Consider the following 18,735-nt stretch of genomic DNA (forward strand, 5'->3'; position numbering starts at 1 on the left):
TACTACTATTACCATATTTATGGCACTCAATGCACAGAAAAGTATGCCTACGTGCTTTTTTTGATGACAAACTTATTATGGATTAAGAAAACCTTCAACTTTCACCTCCACTGATGGGATGGTTCCCCCTGAAGTCTTGACATTCGAACGAGCGGTCCTTGCAAGTCTGAAGCAAAAACCACACGTCAAACAATTTCAAAACTTGACGAATGCAGAAAGACAGGCATCCATCACTTTAGGGAATGATGAATCCATTGTCATCAAACAAGCCGATAAGGGCGGAGCCACAGTCATCCAAGATTATGAGGACTATGACCGCGAATGCAGACGCCAACTGTCTAACAACACCCATTACAGACCCCTCACTGAGGATCCAACCAAACGGCTGACCACTACCATCATGAGCCTAGTAATTGAGGGAGAGACGAATGAATGGATTACGAAAAAGGAGGCAGACTTCCTCATCACCATGGAACCCATTACACCCTACTTTTATACCCTTCCTAAAATTCATAAGGGTATCACCCCTGTCCCTGGAAGACCTATCGTCTCCGGTATAGGGTCACTCCTGGAGCCATTGTCCCAATTCACCTACTCTTTTCTACAACCCTTGGTGAAGAAAATTCCATCATACCTCCAAGATACCAGAGACGTCCTCGCTTGATCAATGAAGTGGATGGAAGAGAAGACATTGACCTCCTCCTAACCTTAGACGTAGAGGCGTTATATACCAACATCCCGCAACAAGCAACTCTGGAGGCTGTCGAATCTACACTGAGATTGGAAGAATGGTCTTCTCCTACCCCGATCTCCTTCATCATGGAACTAGCCAACATAGCCCTAACAGAAAACTTTTTCAAATACCAGTCACAACTCTACCATCAGATCCGTGGTACCTCGATGGGTTCTACCTTCGCTCCGAGCTTGGCATGTATCTACATGGCGACCTTCGAGAAGCACCACATCTACCCATCTGATCATAACCCGTTCCTCGAAAACCTCACCCTTTGGCGTCGCTATATCGACGATATTCTGGTGTTCTGGAAAGGTGACCGAACCAGCTGTGAGGCGTTCTGTACTTGGCTCAACCTTCAGGATCCTTTTTTGAAATTCACGAGCACCATCTCTGAACAGTCTGTACCCTTCTTGGATCTAATGATTCAATTAAATCCGACAGAGATCACAACTACCCTCTACAAAAAAGAAACTGATAGGAACAGCCTTCTGCTATATAATAGCCACCACACCAGAGCCTTGAGGGATAATTTGCCTTTTGGACAATTTTTGAGGCTCCGCAGAAACTGTACCTCGGTAACAGACTATAAACAAGAAGCCACCACCCTACAACATAAACTCCAGGATAGGGGATACCAGACAAGACTCCTCACAAAATCATTAAAAAGGGCGCTCAACAACAACAGAGATTCTCTCCTGGAAATCCACACTAAAGAGAAAGAGGACACCATTACATGTGTCACCTCCTACACAAAAAACTCTGCGCTCATTAAAAAAACTGTTAACTCCCATTGGGGGATTCTGAACTCGGCAGGCTTGGATATTCCTCGACCTCGCTTTGCCTTTAAAAGAACATCCAATCTCAAGGACACCCTGATCCACACTCGCCCGAAGAAGACGAACATCCGTCCCCAGAACACCCTCTGGGATCTGCCCCCGGTTACGGGCCACTACCGATGCGGATCATGTGTGATATGCCCTCAGACAACCCAAGGGAAATCCATAATGCTGTCCAAAGATTTTACCTGGCATCTAAACAAACACACGAACTGCAATAGTTCTAAATGCATTTACAGGTTGACTTGTCCATGCAACCTAAACTACATCGGCATGACGATGCGCATTGTAAAATTACGCATCATGGAACATAACAGTAACATTCGCTGTAAGAAGTCACACACCCGGTTATATGAACATTGCTGAGAACATGGCCACTCCGCAAAGAGCATACAATGGACTGTCCTTGAATGTCATCCATCTATTACTCAACAAGCATTGTATAGAATGGAACAGCAATGGGTACATCGTCTACAGACAGATACACAAGGACTCAATGACTCCGTACCATGGAATATGCTGGCCAGATAAACCATGCTTAGATTGCCCTAGCAGCCATAGATGACATGGAGTACCCCTTCATGATCGACATATGGGACATATATCCCCTCTACCCTCTGATGCCCTTTTCATGTCACTTTGGTTAGACCCCTTGATGGAACATGCTCTGACCACCCCATCCCCATGCCCCTGGTACCTCCTCTCTAGTCTCTCGGACAGCTGAAGACATTGATACACAATCATTTCCGTAACTATAACTATGGAGATTGCCCTTTACAAACTAGCTGTAATTCACCCTGCAGTCACTCGGGGCGATAGTATATACCGTTTCCTCTTGACTGTCCTGTAGGAATGTTTTTATGCCTTCTTAAAATATTGCTATCACACACTCTACACGGACCCTGAAAACATAACCAAAGATTGTATCTTAATTAGCCATCAGTTTCATGAGGCTTTCTATTAATTGGCATCCCCGTTTTTGACTGACTCGATCAAACTATGACATCCGCCCCATTGGGAATTTCCCCATTCCAAAATGGCGCTCCAATTGGACGCTGTGTCTTACACTACCTCCCCCCTCCCCGCCTACCATACCACGCTTGGCTGGGTCACCTAGCAACGCTCTTCTGATCACGCCCCCTCATGGCGCCCGCGGAGTCTCACATTTAAGCACCATCGAGACCTTAATCCAGCTACCGGCTGTCCTGCGATTCTGCATCGCTGGCGTGGTAGGGGTAGGTGCATTCCGGCATTTGCCTCGAGCGATTAAGGTAAGGTGTGGGGACGAGGGGTTTGGGATATGCCCACGTTATCCCCTGATTGCCTGCATCTCAGCGCGGCTTTGTGCCGTCTGGTCCCGGCGCCCTGGTGAGTACCCACACGGGCGGGTCCTGTCTCGGCCGCCGCTGGGGTGCCTTGCACGCTGGGTTCCTCCGGCCTCGGGGTAGTCTCGCCTCCTCAAATGGGGACGCGTGCGGCGACCTCGCCCTGGGAATACTTCCCTTTGTTTGGATTGACCGCGATCGGCTTCAGGCGACGGGGCTGTCCGGTGGTCGGGTGGTGCCCGTGGGGTTGCTGCCTCAGCGGCTGGCTTGGCCTGGATCACGTCCCCTGAGGTTTCAGGTGCCCGTGGCTGGACCCCATGAGCCGCGCTGGACAAATCAATCTCTATCGCCCACACCTTTTGAGGTCCTACTTCTAAGAGGACTATTTAACCTTGGCTATTCGGCCCTTTTCCCTCCTTACCCCCCTCTCTCATACAGGTAATTACCCAACAGCTCAGGCCCCACAAGGACAGCCTGTGGGGACCATCCACCAAGGATCAGGGGTAAGATATCAAGACTGTATGATCAACCTGACACCCTGTGTCTTCATAATCTCCCTTTTTTCCCCCTTTTGAAGTGCTTCTGGCTCACCTACCCCTTGGCTTTGACACACAATTGAGTGACAAGCATGAATGTAACACAGTGTGTACATTCATTTCATGTATTCATAATGTGTTTCTACTAATGTATGCCCCTCCGTGACTTGCACGGTTTACCTCCCTTGTTCTCCTCTCTCACTGTGCATAGGTGTGAGCTCCTTAGCCATACCAAACATTGGATAAATATCCCTCTGTGTGTAGTCCTGTACTATATATAATTCATTCTAGGTTGCAGGGAATTACTTAGTCTTTCCTTTCTCCTCTTTTCCCACACAGGGCGGGAACCCACGCAGGACACCCTCCTGCATTGGTAAATTCACCACGCAGGTTGTATGTGAAACTTCTTTCATATTTGATAGATTTCCCTTACAAGACGATGAGCACGCTTAGGTCCTGATGAATTGCCGCTGAGGCATGAAACATGTCGACTACACCATAGGCGAGGGTTGAACGAAGCCGAACCACCTAATTTTGAGCTTCAGTACCCCTCCCTTCATTAATTTTAACAAGGCAGTAAGCCACATGAATAAAGGAATCTGAAGTGGACTTTTCTGACCTTTTTTAACTTTTCCTTCACGCTCACTTCTTCACCTCTTAGGCCCCTCACACACACGCATCTACTGGCCAGGAACAAAAGAACTCCACCAAAGAGTAACACTCTGTGCTACCCGGCAGGCATTGCACCGCCAGCCTGTCGTTGGAGCAGGAGGCCAATGATGACACAATACAACCATTAGGTAGGATGACAACAGTCGTCCAGCTTTTTAGTTGTGTTAGGCATCCTCAGTTCCGATAAGGGATTACCTTTATTCCCTGTCATGGTTTTACATCATTTCCAGTGAGAGAGTCACTCCTCCAATCTTTCACCCTCCCTTGGGGAACTTTGTACCTTTTGTTGACTTCAGTTTAGTAGGACACGTACATTGGACCCCGGTAAATATTGTCCTCATTTTGTCCCTCCTTGTTGTTAATACTCAATGCACAGCCCTCGAAAGAACTACGGGAGGAGTCTGTTTTGCCATGATATCCATGCGTGACCTTTGGCCCCCTTCATTACCTCATCCACCAGCTTTCTCGCACTTTGTCATAACATGTTGCAGGGAACTCGTTCTAGTGACAGAGGCTTTCAGTCCTCGCGCTGCATCTGTTCAGCCCTCAGGACATGAACCTCTCGCTCTGAAGTCCAAGGCCCTCCATTCTCCGGCCTCTGTTCAGTTCTTCCGCACCTCTGACACCTGGCCTACTTGCTTACAATCTGAAGTGTTTTACATAAACAGATCACTGCTGACCAGGGGTTTAAGTGGGATAAAAGAACTGGGGGGGGTCTCTCAAAGGGGCGTGGCCAGTGTATTTAGGGGCATGGCTTTAAAACACTTGCGCCAAAAATCTGTGTTTAGCATAGTGTGCCGCCCGACTTGTAGTTTGCTGTATCTGTCATTGCATCCAGATATATGATACAAGAAGTAAGGACTATTGGCTTTGCCAATGGTTATTTGTTGCATAATATAAATAAGCTGCAACTATGGTTATTACATAGAATATTGAAAAAGCTTCCAATTAAAGCCCTGGTGACCCTACCACAATGTTGCTGCTCTTGCGTTTTAGAAAGAGAAGGGTAATCCAGAAAGAAAATGACTCTTTAAAGGATGTCCCTTACCCCACAACGCTCACCTGGCATGACGTCATGCCGTAACTTCTTCACTAGTGAGAAGCGAGCAGTGAGGGCAGTGCACATCGACGTGCCTGCTGTCTCAAAACGGGTCTCTATCACGCTGTTTGCACCCTGGCACTTTTTTCCGACTGCAGTGACAACAAACTGCTGTCACGACAGTCCGGAAAAAAAACAGACCGCCTGTGCCAGGGCTCAAAACAGAGCCCGTTAGAGACCCGTTTCAAGCCCCCCTTAAAAAAACTGCCGGTGCTACGACCCCTCGAGACCCAGCCCACATAAAGTCCTACTGCTGACACCTCTGTTTTTTCCAACCATCCCCAGTGTCTCTACTTCCCAAGAAATAAGAACTAATTTTGTCACCACACCCATCTCTTCTCTAACAACCTACCGACTCCCATGCCAGTGCTTAAATTGTACAAAAATAAGTGCAAGGCCCTCGTCAGGAGGCTACTGTACCTAGCACACCCCATTGCTACTACCAGTGCTGCCAATGACAGTACCTATAAAACTACGGACCATCAAACTGCTACTAGTGTGACAATTAAGACAGGTCGAGGCCCCTAAAGCCATAAAAACTGGCTTGGGTGGTAGGCGTTAGTTGTTTTGATGTATTCAAGCGCTATATAAATACAAACCTGTTTTCCTCTTCTATCCTTCCGCTATTCTTCCCAATCCAAATAACTGACTAACCTATCCACCACTGTAATTATTTTCATATTTCACGATACTAATTCAACACTAATCCATTATGGGTCCCGGAGTAGCGTGCTACTCGCCGAAAAAGCGATTTGACGCCTCGTCAGGGATACTAAGCGCTATATAAATGCAATTACAATACAATAATGAATTAATAACCAATTGAGGTTCTGCTCATATCTGAATTACACAAACAGCACCACCATGTGGCAGCAGTCATAAGTGCCAGTGTTGACAATTAACTACCAGTGCCCAGCACAGGAAACTACCAGCTCAAGTTAAGCATTACTCCCATCCAAAAAGATCTCCTTGGCCATCATATTCATCTCTCTCCTATGCTACTCTGTCTAGAGCATCAGCCGCCTTTGGCATAGTTGACCATGTGACAAAACTATCCTTTCTCAACTTAACTGTCATCAGGAGTATCATTAACTCCAAGACACCATCCCCGCCCCTCCTCCCCCACCTCCAGTGGGCATATCAAAAGGACTGCTCCTTTTCTCACTGTATTCCACCTTCCTTGGTGACATTGTGTCTTCATTTGGGTTCTCATATCATCTGAGTGCCGAAGACACTTCCTACTTTTACATCAAACCTACAGTTGCGTGATTGACTGTCTCACCACCACTCACTCGTTAAATTTCTCGGAAACTAAAGTCCTGTCGTTTCCAGCATCATCAGCTGCCTTCTCTCTAACTGACCCACTCTGCTTCACCCAGACCCTAAAATTTGCCCTTACTTCAAGAAACCTTGGAACCCGTTTCCACCGAAACATGAAATTGACATCTTACAAAACGAATACAGCAACCAAAGTCAACATCAATGACTGACCGCATGCAAGATCCAACCCCTCTTTCCAGTCAACAGTACAAGAACATTAATTAACTCAACCGGACTAGGCAGGCTGGACTGCTCCAATCAGTTACTAGCGGCCTTCCACTAAACTTGTTTTAACCCCGGAAAAGGTTGCATATTTGGCAACAGATCACTGTATAACCTGCAGAAGTATTCTCCCGCCTTCTCTTACTGCCAACAAGCTGGCTGGCTCACCACCAAAAACTAGGCCATATGGAAGCTAATTGCACCTGCATTCAAGGTAGCCCATGGCATGGCCCCTAGGTACCTCTCCAAACTGACTTCACATGCATGGGGTCATGTGTGTGAAGGCTGTAACAACAGCTTTTCACAGGGTACACCAGTCCTTAGTAGACCAAAACACCAGCCCGCTAACTGGCCTCAGGCAGAGGCCCATTGGCCGATGGCAGATTGCCCGCCTTGCCATTCAGAGGCGCTCTCAGTCTACCCATAGGCCAGATGCCAGACTTGAGCTAACCCGCACGTGCCAATGCCCCATCACCAAAGTAAATGAGCCACAACCCATCAGGTCTGCTCGAGTTCTTCTAAAATTGCCACCAGCCTTGTGTTTAATGCCTGAGGGCAGTAACTAAATACGTTGATACCCTATATATGCAAGATATGTGTTGAGTTGCTACTTACAAAGTGCAACAGAGCCAGGGAGGTAAGGCTGCTGTCATACCCTACTGGGATAAAGTCTTGTTGGCCACTGCAGCTAAATGCGATGACCAGCCCCTTGAATGTCTTGTGGAACATTTATGAGTTTTAATAGACGCTACGACATAAGGGTTTCATGTCCTGGGTTGATGCTGGTCTGAGCACACTGGTGAAATTGTACCATCAGGTGGTTGTCTAATGGAGAGTAATGTTTCACCTGAGTCCAGAAATGTTCTGGTGTTTTCTGTGGGTCTCCTTTCGGCTGCATTCTATGTATAAACTATATGCCTATAATGTTACGACTGAAAAGGCAAATGTCTGGTTGGCTGGAGATTTTGTTTTAAGGTTTAGTTTTTATCATTTTAGCTCTATATAAAATATTTTCCTGGAACAATATTCTGCAATAAATAAACTCAATAAAGAGCGATTTCCAAAAATCAAAAGTTTGAAGGACCAGTGGAGAGGTGCCAATCCTCGCTGGCATGGCGGTCTGGTGGGCCACCTGCTAGACTCTAAAGGAGTACCATACTCTACTACAACGAATCTTGGGTGTACCAACATGTATAGAGAACTTTGCATGAAAACGTTAATACTAATGTAAGAATGCATCTCATGTCAAAACCAGTAGGCCTTCCATACTGATAATGATACCCCCTTGTACTATGATATTGTGTCAATGCCTATGTGTAGAAGTACTTGGATTTATGGGTATGGCTTCCTCGGGTGCCAACTGTTCAGCATGCGTCACCAAAGGTATTTCCATCTACCTGACTGTATATATTTGTAAATGATGCATAGTATGTAATAGTGTGTTTGCAATAAAGTAATATCTATGAAATAAAGCACTGACTGGACAATGACTTATTGAGTGTGGTTGTCCCGTCCTAGCAAACTGGGGGTACCAGCCCCCACCCCCTCCCGAATAGGCCTTGCACTGCTCTGCTTCATGAGCCGGACAGAGTCAAGTGCTACAATCGGGTACTTGGTTCCCAGCACAGAGAATGTTGCAGACTTATTTCTTGTAAAGGACTAACATACTTTTCAAGTCGTAACTCTCTTCCTTAGAAGGATGAAGTTAGAAAGCAGGTGTAACAACCGCAGATAAAGATTTTCAAAGTTTGGACTGGAAAGTACATCATCTGGAGAGACTGCCTTTCAGGCGGTAAGCAAGGAGGATATCCCTTCTTCCTTAATCCTTGGGAGAACTAGGATACGAGGGATGAAGGCTTGTAATGATTCTGCATGGGAAAGCATGAAATAAGATGGAAAATACAGTCATGAATGACCTCGATCTCTTAGATAAAGGAGGCCAAAGTTTCACAAGCATCTTAGGAGGGGGAATGGTCATTTTGATACAAGGCAAACTGGTGAGATTCGAGACTGCCCTTGAGGAGTTGGAGGCTTAAAATTGAAATTAAAATGGTAGCAATAAGATGCAATATCCAATGCCTGAGTGGTTGACATTTATTTTGCACTTTCATAGGCAGATATATGTATTTTTAAGTGTCTACTGTACTTGCAAATGCAAAGACTCCATCAAAACACATACAGACACACAGCCGAAGGTCGAGAACCTGTAGGTTGTAGTTTACTTATTTGCAGTTCTTAGGCCACTGCTCAAGCAAGCCCAAAGCACCCAGAGATTGTCCCATCCTCCTGGTGCAGATCGGAGATTCAGTGTCAAGCACATCACAGCCCAAGATATATGAAACACTGGCCATTTAGAGCACTGCACTTTATTTTAGCTAAGACACTTTCCTTCTTGCCCTCATTACTACACTAGGGCTTTCGAGTAGGACATTATTTCTCGCATTAGAAATACATTTTACTGCTTTTGTTGTTTTACACCGTGTGTGTTGTGCATGCTTGCAATATATTGTGTGCACAATGAGGGTTGAATTGTTTGTTTGGTTGGTGAGATTTGCAGAATGTTTTGTGGGTTAGCTGGTTTGCAGAGTCTGTTGAAGGTATGTGGTTTGCTGAGTAAGTTAGAGCTGCAGTGTGTGTCGAATGTGTGTGGTTTGCTGAGTAAATTAGGGCTGCAGTGTTTGTCGAATGTATGTGGTTTACTGAGTAGGTTAGGGCTTCAGTGTGTGTTGAAGGTGTGTTGTTTGCTGAGTGAGTTAGGGCTGCAGTGTGTGTCGAACGTATGTGGGTTACTGAGTAGGTTAGGGCTGCAGTGTGTGTCGAACGTATGTGGTTTACTGAGTAAATTAGGGCTGCAGTGTGTGTCAAATGTATGTGGTGTACTGAGTAGGTTAGGGCTGCAGTGTGTGTTGAAGGTGTGTGGTTTGCTGAGTGAGTTAGGGCTGCAGTGTGTGTCGAACGTATGTGGTTTACTGAGTAGGTTAGGGCTTCAGTGTGTGTTGAAGGTGTGTTGTTTGCTGAGTGAGTTAGGGCTGCAGTGTGTGTCGAACGTATGTGGTTTACTGAGTAGGTTAGGGCTGCAGTGTGTGTTGAAGGTGTGTGGTTTGCTGAGTAAATTAGGGCTGCAGTGTGTGTCGAATGTATGTGGTTTGCTGAGTAAGTTAGGGCTGCAGTGTGTGTCGAATGTATGTGGTTAACTGAGTAGGTTAGGGCTACAGTGTGTGTCGAAGGTGTGTGGTTTACTGAGTAGGTTAGGGCTGCAGTGTGTGTCGAATGTATGTGGTTAACTGAGTAGGTTAGGGCTACAGTGTGTGTCGAAGGTGTGTGGTTTACTGAGTAGGTTAGGGCTGCAGTGTGTGTTGAAGGTGTGTGGTTTACTGAGTAAGTTAGGGCTACAGTGTGTGAAGGTGTGTGGTTTACTGAGTAGGTTAGGGCTGTAGTGTGTGCGGAATGTATGTGGTTTACTGAGTGAGTTAGGGCTGCAGTGTTTGTCGAAGGTGTGTGGTTTACTGAGTAAGTTAGGGCTGCAGTGTGTGTTGAAGGTGTGTGGTTTACTGAGTAAGTTAGGGCTACAGTGTGTGTCGAAGGTGTGTGGTTTTTTGAGTAGGTTAGGGCTGTAGTGTGTGCGGAATGTATGTGGTTTACTGAGTGAGTTAGGGCTGCAGTGTGTGTTGAATGTATGTGGTTAACTGAGGAGGTTAGGGCTACAGTGTGTGTCGAAGGTGTGTGGTTTACTGAGTAAGTTAGGGCTGCAGTGTGTGTTGAAGGTGTGTGGTTTACTGAGTGAGTTAGGGCTGCAGTGTGTTTTGAAGGTGTGTGGTTTACTGAGTGAGTTAGGGCTGCAGTGTGTTTTGAAGGTGTGTGGTTTACTGAGTAAGTTAGGGCTGCAGTGTGTTGTAGGTGTCACAGCAGAGTGGGCAGTGGTCAGTGGGTTTGGAGAGAATCAGAGGTCAGCAAGGTTGACATGTTTATCAGGCCAGGAGGGTTTGCAGTGACTGCTAGGAGTCAGTGAGCTTACAGAGAGCTACCTTTTCGGTCACAGGCTGCTCTGAAGACAGGCACGCCTAGAAAACAGGGAGCCCGCCCTCAGCAGCAACAGAATCTGCCATCTTTGTCCCCAGCAGGCCCTTCCCCTGCTGTTGTTTGATCAGCAATATTGCAGAGACGAACGTCAGTAGCAGCAAAACACTCTACTGTGTGTGTGTCACTACACTGTCCGAACACCGTTATCTTACTGGGACATGTGGTATGTTAACAGTTATGTATTACACTGGTGGCCCAAGGAGCTAATGTGCATACTCCAATGATCTGTGTTTGCTCTCCTATACTCACATGTTCACATAGCTTTTCGTCCTTCTAAGGTCGATAAAACAAGTACCATTGAACAGAGGATCTTTGACCATTCAATAGCACAACCAAACTCTGGGGGTTGTACTTGCAGTCTACTAATATGGGTGCTATGTTTGTAGGTAATAGAAATGAAAACTCTCAGAAATGCCTATCTACAAACAGTGGTGCTGTGTTTTGCTAAAGAGGCAGAGCGCAACAAAAGACAGGACCACAGGGACAGTATGGCTATACAAATATCCAATCCACCACTGGCCTGAAACCCCCATCGTATGGCCATGCAGTCTATAATAACTGCTGACTGGCACTACTGGCGGACTCAGCAGCTATGACCTGCCTGCTGGAGGCAGGCATGGCGACCAGCTGACAACCTACAGGAAGAACAGGGAGTTAGAGAAGGAGGCGAGGTGGAAGAGAGCACCAGATCAGCAGAAGAGAACAAGGAGTTAAAGAAGGAGGCGGGGTGGAAGAGAGCAGCAGATCATCAGAGGGAGAAAAGAAGAGAACAGGGAGTTAGAGAAGGAGGTGAGGTGGAAGAGAGCAGCAGATTAGCACAGCAAAAGAGATCAGGGAGTTAAAGAAGGAGGTGGGGTGGAAGAGAGCAGAACAGCACGGGAGAAGAGAACAGGGAGTTAGAGAAGGAGGCGAGGTGGAAGAGAGCAGCAGATCAGCAGAAGAGAACAAGGAGTTAAAGAAGGAGGCGGGGTGGAAGAGAGCAGCAGATCATCAGAGGGAGAAAAGAAGAGAACAGGGAGTTAGAGAAGGAGGGGAGGTGGAAGAGAGCAGCAGATTAGCACAGCAAAAGAGAACAGGGAGTTAAAGAAGGAGGCGGGGTGGAAGAGAGCAACAGATCAGCACAGGAGAAGAGAAGAGAACAGGGAGTTAGAGAAGGAGGTGAGGTGGAAGAGAGCAGCAGATCAGCACAGGAGAAGAGAACAGGGAGTTAGAGAAAGAGGTAGGTGGAAGAGAGCAACAGATCAACACGGGAGAAGAAAACAGGGAGTTAGAGAAGGAGGCGGTGGAAGGGAACAGCAGATCAGCACGGGAGAAGAGAACAGGGAGTTAGAGAAGGAGGTGAGGTGGAAGAGATCAGCAGATTAGCACAGCAGAAGAGAACAGGGAGTTAAAGAAGGAGGTGGGGTGGAAGAGAGCAGAACAGCACGGTAGAAGAGAATAGGGAGGTAGAGAAGGAGGTGGGGTGGAAGAGAACAGCAGATCAGCACGAGAGAAGAGAACAGATAGAAGGAGGTGGGTGGATGAGAGCAGCAGATCTGCAGAAGTTAACAGGGAGTTAAAGAAGGAGGTGGGGTGGAAGAGAGCAACAGATCAGCACAGGAGAAGAGAACAGGGAGTTAGAGAAGGAGGTGAGGTGGAAGAGAGCAGCAGATCAGCACATGAGAAGAGAACAGGGAGTTAGAGAAAGAGGTGGGTGGAAGAGAGCAACAGAGCAACACAGGAGAAGAAAACAGGGAGTAAGAGAAGGAAGCGGTGGAAGAGAACAGCAGATCAGCACGAGAGAAGAGAACAGGGAGTTAAAGAAGGAGGAGGGTGGATGAGAGCAGCAGAACAGCACATGAGAAGAGAACAGGGAGTTAAAGAAGGAGGAGGGTGGATGAGAGCAGCAGATCAGCACATGAGAAGAGAACAGGGAGTTAAAGAAGGGGGTGGAGTGGATGAGAACAGCAGATCGTCACAGGAGAAGAGAACCGGGAGTCACAGAAGGAGGCGGTGAAAATGAGCAGCAGATCAGTACAGGAGTCTTGTCCTGCTTTGTGGGAGGGGTAGGGGGAGCGAATTCATATGCACGCGCCTACCTCATATGAACTGTATGCGATCCGCAGTGGGTAGACTTTTGAAAGCAGCTTTCTAGATTCTCGCCGAAAACAAAGCTTACGCATTGCTTCAGTGAGACCTAAAAATGGCGAGTTGGATAGAGAGGAAGGGATAGTGAGGTGGGAGAGGTAGAAGGGGAGAGATCAAACGAGGGAAGTAAGAGAGAAAAGTATGTGATAGGAATGTAGAGCTTAAAGAGAGGTGTCGCTAGAGAAGAAGAAGGAGATATGGAAGTAGTAGGAGAAGGAGAGATCGGTGGGGAGGGATATAGAAATATGAAACCTGGAGTTGGGTGGAAGAAAAAGAGAGTGAAAGAAAGAGATGGGAAAGAGAAACAGGCAAAGAATGGAGGAGGAAGGAGTGGAAGAGGGAGTGGGGACTGAGGCAGGAAGAAATACATGGATAAGGACTGAGAGATTATAGAGTGCAAGATAATGAATAATATAGAGAGAGAGATAGTGGAGGCAAAAGAATGAAAGAAGGGTTTTTCTCAGGTGGAGTTAGGTTAGAAAGAAAGAGACCAAAAGAAGGAAAAGGAGACTGTAAAATAAAGAGGGAGGTGTGGGTTGAGTGAGAGAGAGGAACGCTTATAGAGATGTACAGACAGTTGACAGAGGGAAAGGGAGAAGGGGAGAGCATCCCCATCGTGGAGAGGCCAATGGAACTAGAGAGAGGGAATTTTTCAGCAAAGAAGTAAGTGAAAGGTCTAGAGAAAATAGAGAGAGTACTAAACGAAGAGGAAGAGAACAGGTTAAACAGGGAGAGACTAAAGGAGAGTGGAAAACTAAGAGGGAAGGGCACAGAAACTAATTGGAGTGGATAGGATGGGCTAGAGAGAGAAGAGGGGTAAAGAAAGAGTTGGTGAGATGGTGTGAAACTGAATGATGGAGAAGGAGTAAGGGAAAATGTGTCAGCAAAAAAAAAAGGCATAAAAAGGGTGAGAGAAGGTGGAGGAATGAGAAACCAAAGAGAGAGGGAGTGGGGATAAAGACATGTAGAGTGACGCAAAAGAGAAAGAAAAAAAACAGAGACATTGTGTATAAGTAAAAGTGGAGAGGTTTCATTATAATTTGACTAAGAGTACAAATACACAAATAAACTGATAGCAGCATGTAATTCAAAGTGCGGAAGCGTTCCTTGTACAGAGATGTACCGTGAATAATTGTTTCTCAGTGGCTAAAGTGGAATTAGTGAGCACACGCACCGGGCGTGCAGACAGACAAGGCAGCAGTGAGTATGAACTTGAAACAAAGTGCTCAGTTAATGATTAGGAGGAAAGGTGCGAGGGGTAAGCAGGGAAAGGAGGGACGCAGGGAGGGGTGGGGTGAGAGATCATGAGTCTGTGTGTGAGGACAGTAAAAAATAATGAAAGCAGTCTGTCAGTATATGGGCTATGTAACCAATGGTTCTATTTCTCCAACTTTAAAATTAAAATCACCTAATATTATTAATTAGGGTGCTTTCATTTCCAATGTAGATGCCTGCGAACAAATTGATAGCAGAAATTAGTAGCTGTCCGAGGTGGGAGATAAACCGAGCCCCACACACACACTCACAGAGCCCCACACACACACAGGGTCCCGCACACACACACAGAGCCCCCCCCCCCACACACACACAGAACCCCCCCCCCCACACACACACAGAGGCACACACACACAGAGAACCACACACACACAGAGCCACACACACACACACAGAGAGCCACACACACACACAGAGAGCCACACACACAGAGAGCCACACACACACACAGAGAGCTACACACAAACACAGAGCCACACACACACAGGGCCACATTCACACACAGAGCCACACACACACAGAGAAACACACACACAGAGCCACACACACACAGAGCCACACACACACAGAGCCACACACACACAGAGAGCCACACACACACACACACAGAGCCACACACACACACACACACACAGAGCCACACACAGAGAGAGAGCCACACACACACACAGGGTCCCGCACACACACACAGAGCCCCCCCCCACACACACAGAACCCCCCCCCACACACACACAGAGCCACACACACACAGAGAACCACACACACACAGAGCCACACACACACACACACAGAGCCACACACACACAGAGAGAGCCACACACACAGAGAGCCACACACACACACACAGAGAGCTACACACAAACACAGAGCCACACACACACAGGGCCACATTCACACACAGAGCCACACACACACAGAGAAACACACACACAGAGCCACACACACACAGAGCCACACACACACAGAGCCACACACACACAGAGAGCCACACACACAGAGAGCCACACACACACACACACACAGAGCCACACACAGAGAGAGAGCCACACACACACACAGAGCCACGCATAGAGCTACACACACAGAGCCAGACACACACACAGAGCCAGACACACACACAGAGCCACACACACACACACAGAGGATCAGCGCCTTAAAGGCGCAGGAGGAGCAGAGACAGCAGCACACACGGGCTGGGGACTGACAATACAACCCTTGTAGATGACTGATCTTCTACTTTTGTGTGAAGTTCAAAGAGGCCATGAGTATTCTCCAGTGGCCAATCCAACAATCATCATGCTTATACAAGTCTGATAGAACAGCTCTATAAATGAACATTAGTTCACAATACAGAACGAAATACAAAATGCAGCTTTCTCCACCATTATAAACAGTCAGGCCTCTGTTCCATCATGTGTGTATAATGCTGGCACCTCAGTCCACTTTTAGCAACAAATGTCACAATAGTTTCTACTTGCTCTCTCCTCAACTTCAATATCCCAATTACAGCCTTTAGTGGCTGATAACACTGCTACAATGAAAATGAACAAATACACGCTATGCTTGTTCAAATTTATTTTGCAAAATCTCAGCGAAGTACAGTCTCATTAAAACAAACACGGGCAAAGTCAATAGGTCTCACCTTTAAAATGGTGGTGCAGAGCCATTGGTTTGTTATTGCATATTTGCTATGGCATATTAGATAATGAAAAATATGTTGAGGGGAGTTGCCATTTTGGTGTGTAAACTGTACATATATGTGCTCCTGACACTATTTACTGACAGCAGGAATGCAGAGCTGAAAGTCCTGCTTGTGTGAAGGGTCGGCAGACAGTGTTACAGCCAACAGTGCGCATTCTGCATTGGCAGCGCCCAGGCTGGCAGAGCACTTGGGGGCCTTCATAGATGGGAGTGGCATACGGCCGCAGAAGAATGCAGCGCTATAGTTAAAAATGCGGACAGATTGCAATTCTGTCCTTGTGGCTGAAAGCAGTGCAGTGTTGGTAGTGAAGAAAGGTCAGCAGTCATAAGGATTTCACTGCGCTGGACAATCGGTAAGCAGGACTGAAAATGCAGAGGCAGACAGAGTTCCATCTTGCCTACAGGATAAAAGACAGTGCGGGGTTAGAGTGCACTAGGTTAGCTGACATGCAGTTGCTGCAGGGCTAACAAGCAATATACATGGATGGTTAGTGTGCAGACCACTAAGAGTTAAGAGTTGTATAATCTAGTAATAAGAAATTAGGCAAACTTGGGACAAGACACGTTAAAATTCCTCAACATCTCAAACAATGAAACGATATAAGGGGGAGGCGAGAGAGGGACGGAGGAGGGCTCCGGGCAGAGGGAAGGGGGAGGTGAGAGCGGGACGGGCTACAAAGACCTCCCGAGTCCATATGAGGGGGTGAGGGTGAGGGTGTGAGGGTGACAGGGTGTGTCAGGGTGAGGGGGTGAGGGTAAGGGTGTGTGAGGGTGAGGGGGTGTGAGGGTGAGTGAGGGTGAAGGGGTTGTGAGGGGGTGTGAGGGTGAGTGAGGGTGTGTGAGGATGAGGGGGTGAGGGTGAGTGAGGGTGCGAGGGTGAAGGGGTGTGAGGGTGAGGGCGTGTGAGGGTGGGTGAGGGTGGGTGAGGGTGAGGGTGAGTGGATGTGAGGGTGTGTGATGGTGAGGAGGGTTGACCAGAGACAGACAGAGGCCACTGGAGACAGTCAGAGAGCAGCCTAGACAGACAGAGGGCGGCTGAGAGAGGGGCGAGCAGGGACAGAGAGAGGTCACTGAAGACAGTCAGAGAGCAGCCTAAGTGTGGCGGAGAGAGAGACTGGGTCGCGTCATTGGAGACAGCCAGAGAGCAGGCGAGATGCAGAGAAAGGGAAACAGCAGCAGGGGCAGCAAGAGGGATGGAGGATTGCAAGGACAGAGGGCAGCAGAGAGAGAGCGGGAGATGCAGAGACAGAGGACAGACGACAGGGAGGCAAACAGGGGGAGGAGAGCAGAGACAGAGATAGACCAGAAAGATAGAGTGAGAATTTTGCAGAAAGAGAACAATTTCAACGTAACGGGATGCTTTAGCACAGAGAAATATTTATGCATTTTTTCAATCTTTAGATTTAACATCATTCTATATACCGATATATTTAGTATATGAAAAGCAGAATAGATTCTGGTGTAGTCACTGACATGGTCTGCATAATGAATCCAGAGCTGAAGGGAAATAGAAGACTACACGAAGGAAGGGCGCAATGGCACTATAAGTGTGATTATGTCAGCTATGCCAGCAACATTAGCTCATTTCTCAAAGTTGTGAAAAAGTGGCAGTCTCGATTCGTTCTGTTTAGGGCTCTGGGAAACGTTCACTGTAATCTTGAAGGATGTGTATGGAATCCGTGAAAGAACGAAACACGGCCTGGCGGCCGTAAAAGTGAAAGTACGGCCGGCCGGCCGTGAATAATTAGGGGAGGAGAAATGCCTGAGGCAGAGCGCACGCTGGGGGAAGCTGTGGGAGGGAAGCAGAAGGCTTTGATGTGCACACGCTTTTCACGGGCACTGTATGAAATCGCCAGATAGTTAAGCTCTGGTTAAGCCTCAATATCTCTCGCCAGCAATGCGCAAGCGCATTAGCAGGCGAGCCCTAAAAAGCACTATGGGGTCATATTCACAGTACAATACCATATATAAGTGCTAATAGCTTAACTGTAGTGCATGAGACCATGGGACACAGCGGTATACACCGTTAGTGAACAGGTATGACGCTTATTAACCACTGACTTCTGTAGGAGCCAGATAGAAATCCTTACAATAGTGAACACTGTGTTACGCTACCTGCAGTGAAGCACCCTATCGGACAGGAAGGAGTACGGCTCCATTCAAAATTGCTTCTTGACATCACGTAAACAGAACAAGTATTCTGACGCAGCAATGAATTTATCACTTCTTTGGTATAGAGGACAGTGCGTAGAAAAATAAATTTACACTGAAGAATATTACCGTCCAAAATATTTGCATCAACAGACACAATGGTAAACGTAAACTTCCTATCCACCGCTAAAAAGGCAACATCATTTGTACAAAAGACCAGCACCCAGACCGAAGGTGTAAGGATGGGTATCTCTGTAGGAGAGGATGTGGCATAATGGCCAGAACTGCCGACTTTGGAACTGGGGAACTGGGTTAAAACCTTGGAGTCAGCTCAACATGCTGTAATTCTGGGCAAATAAAGTAATCTCCCTAGTGCCTAAAAAAACTAAAACAAATGTAATATAATGTAATGTAACATGTGCTCATATAAAGTGCTTCAATACATTCACATTGATTTTAGTGAAGGGGAAGGGTTTGGGTGAAACCACAGAGAGCGGGGGAGGTGGTGGGAGGGTAGATTGCAGGTGCATGCACTCTTATGTAGAAAATAAAAAAAGAGTACTTGCAGCTAGTAGAAGGGCACTGGCAACAGGAAGCAGTACTTGGTCTATGCTCCATGGGATGGATTAAGCCTCCAAAGCCCAGGAGGTAGCCG

The sequence above is a fragment of the Lissotriton vulgaris genome, chromosome 1_1 (assembly GCF_964263255.1).
Source record: "Lissotriton vulgaris chromosome 1_1, aLisVul1.2, whole genome shotgun sequence".
Lineage (NCBI taxonomy): Eukaryota > Metazoa > Chordata > Amphibia > Caudata > Salamandridae > Lissotriton > Lissotriton vulgaris.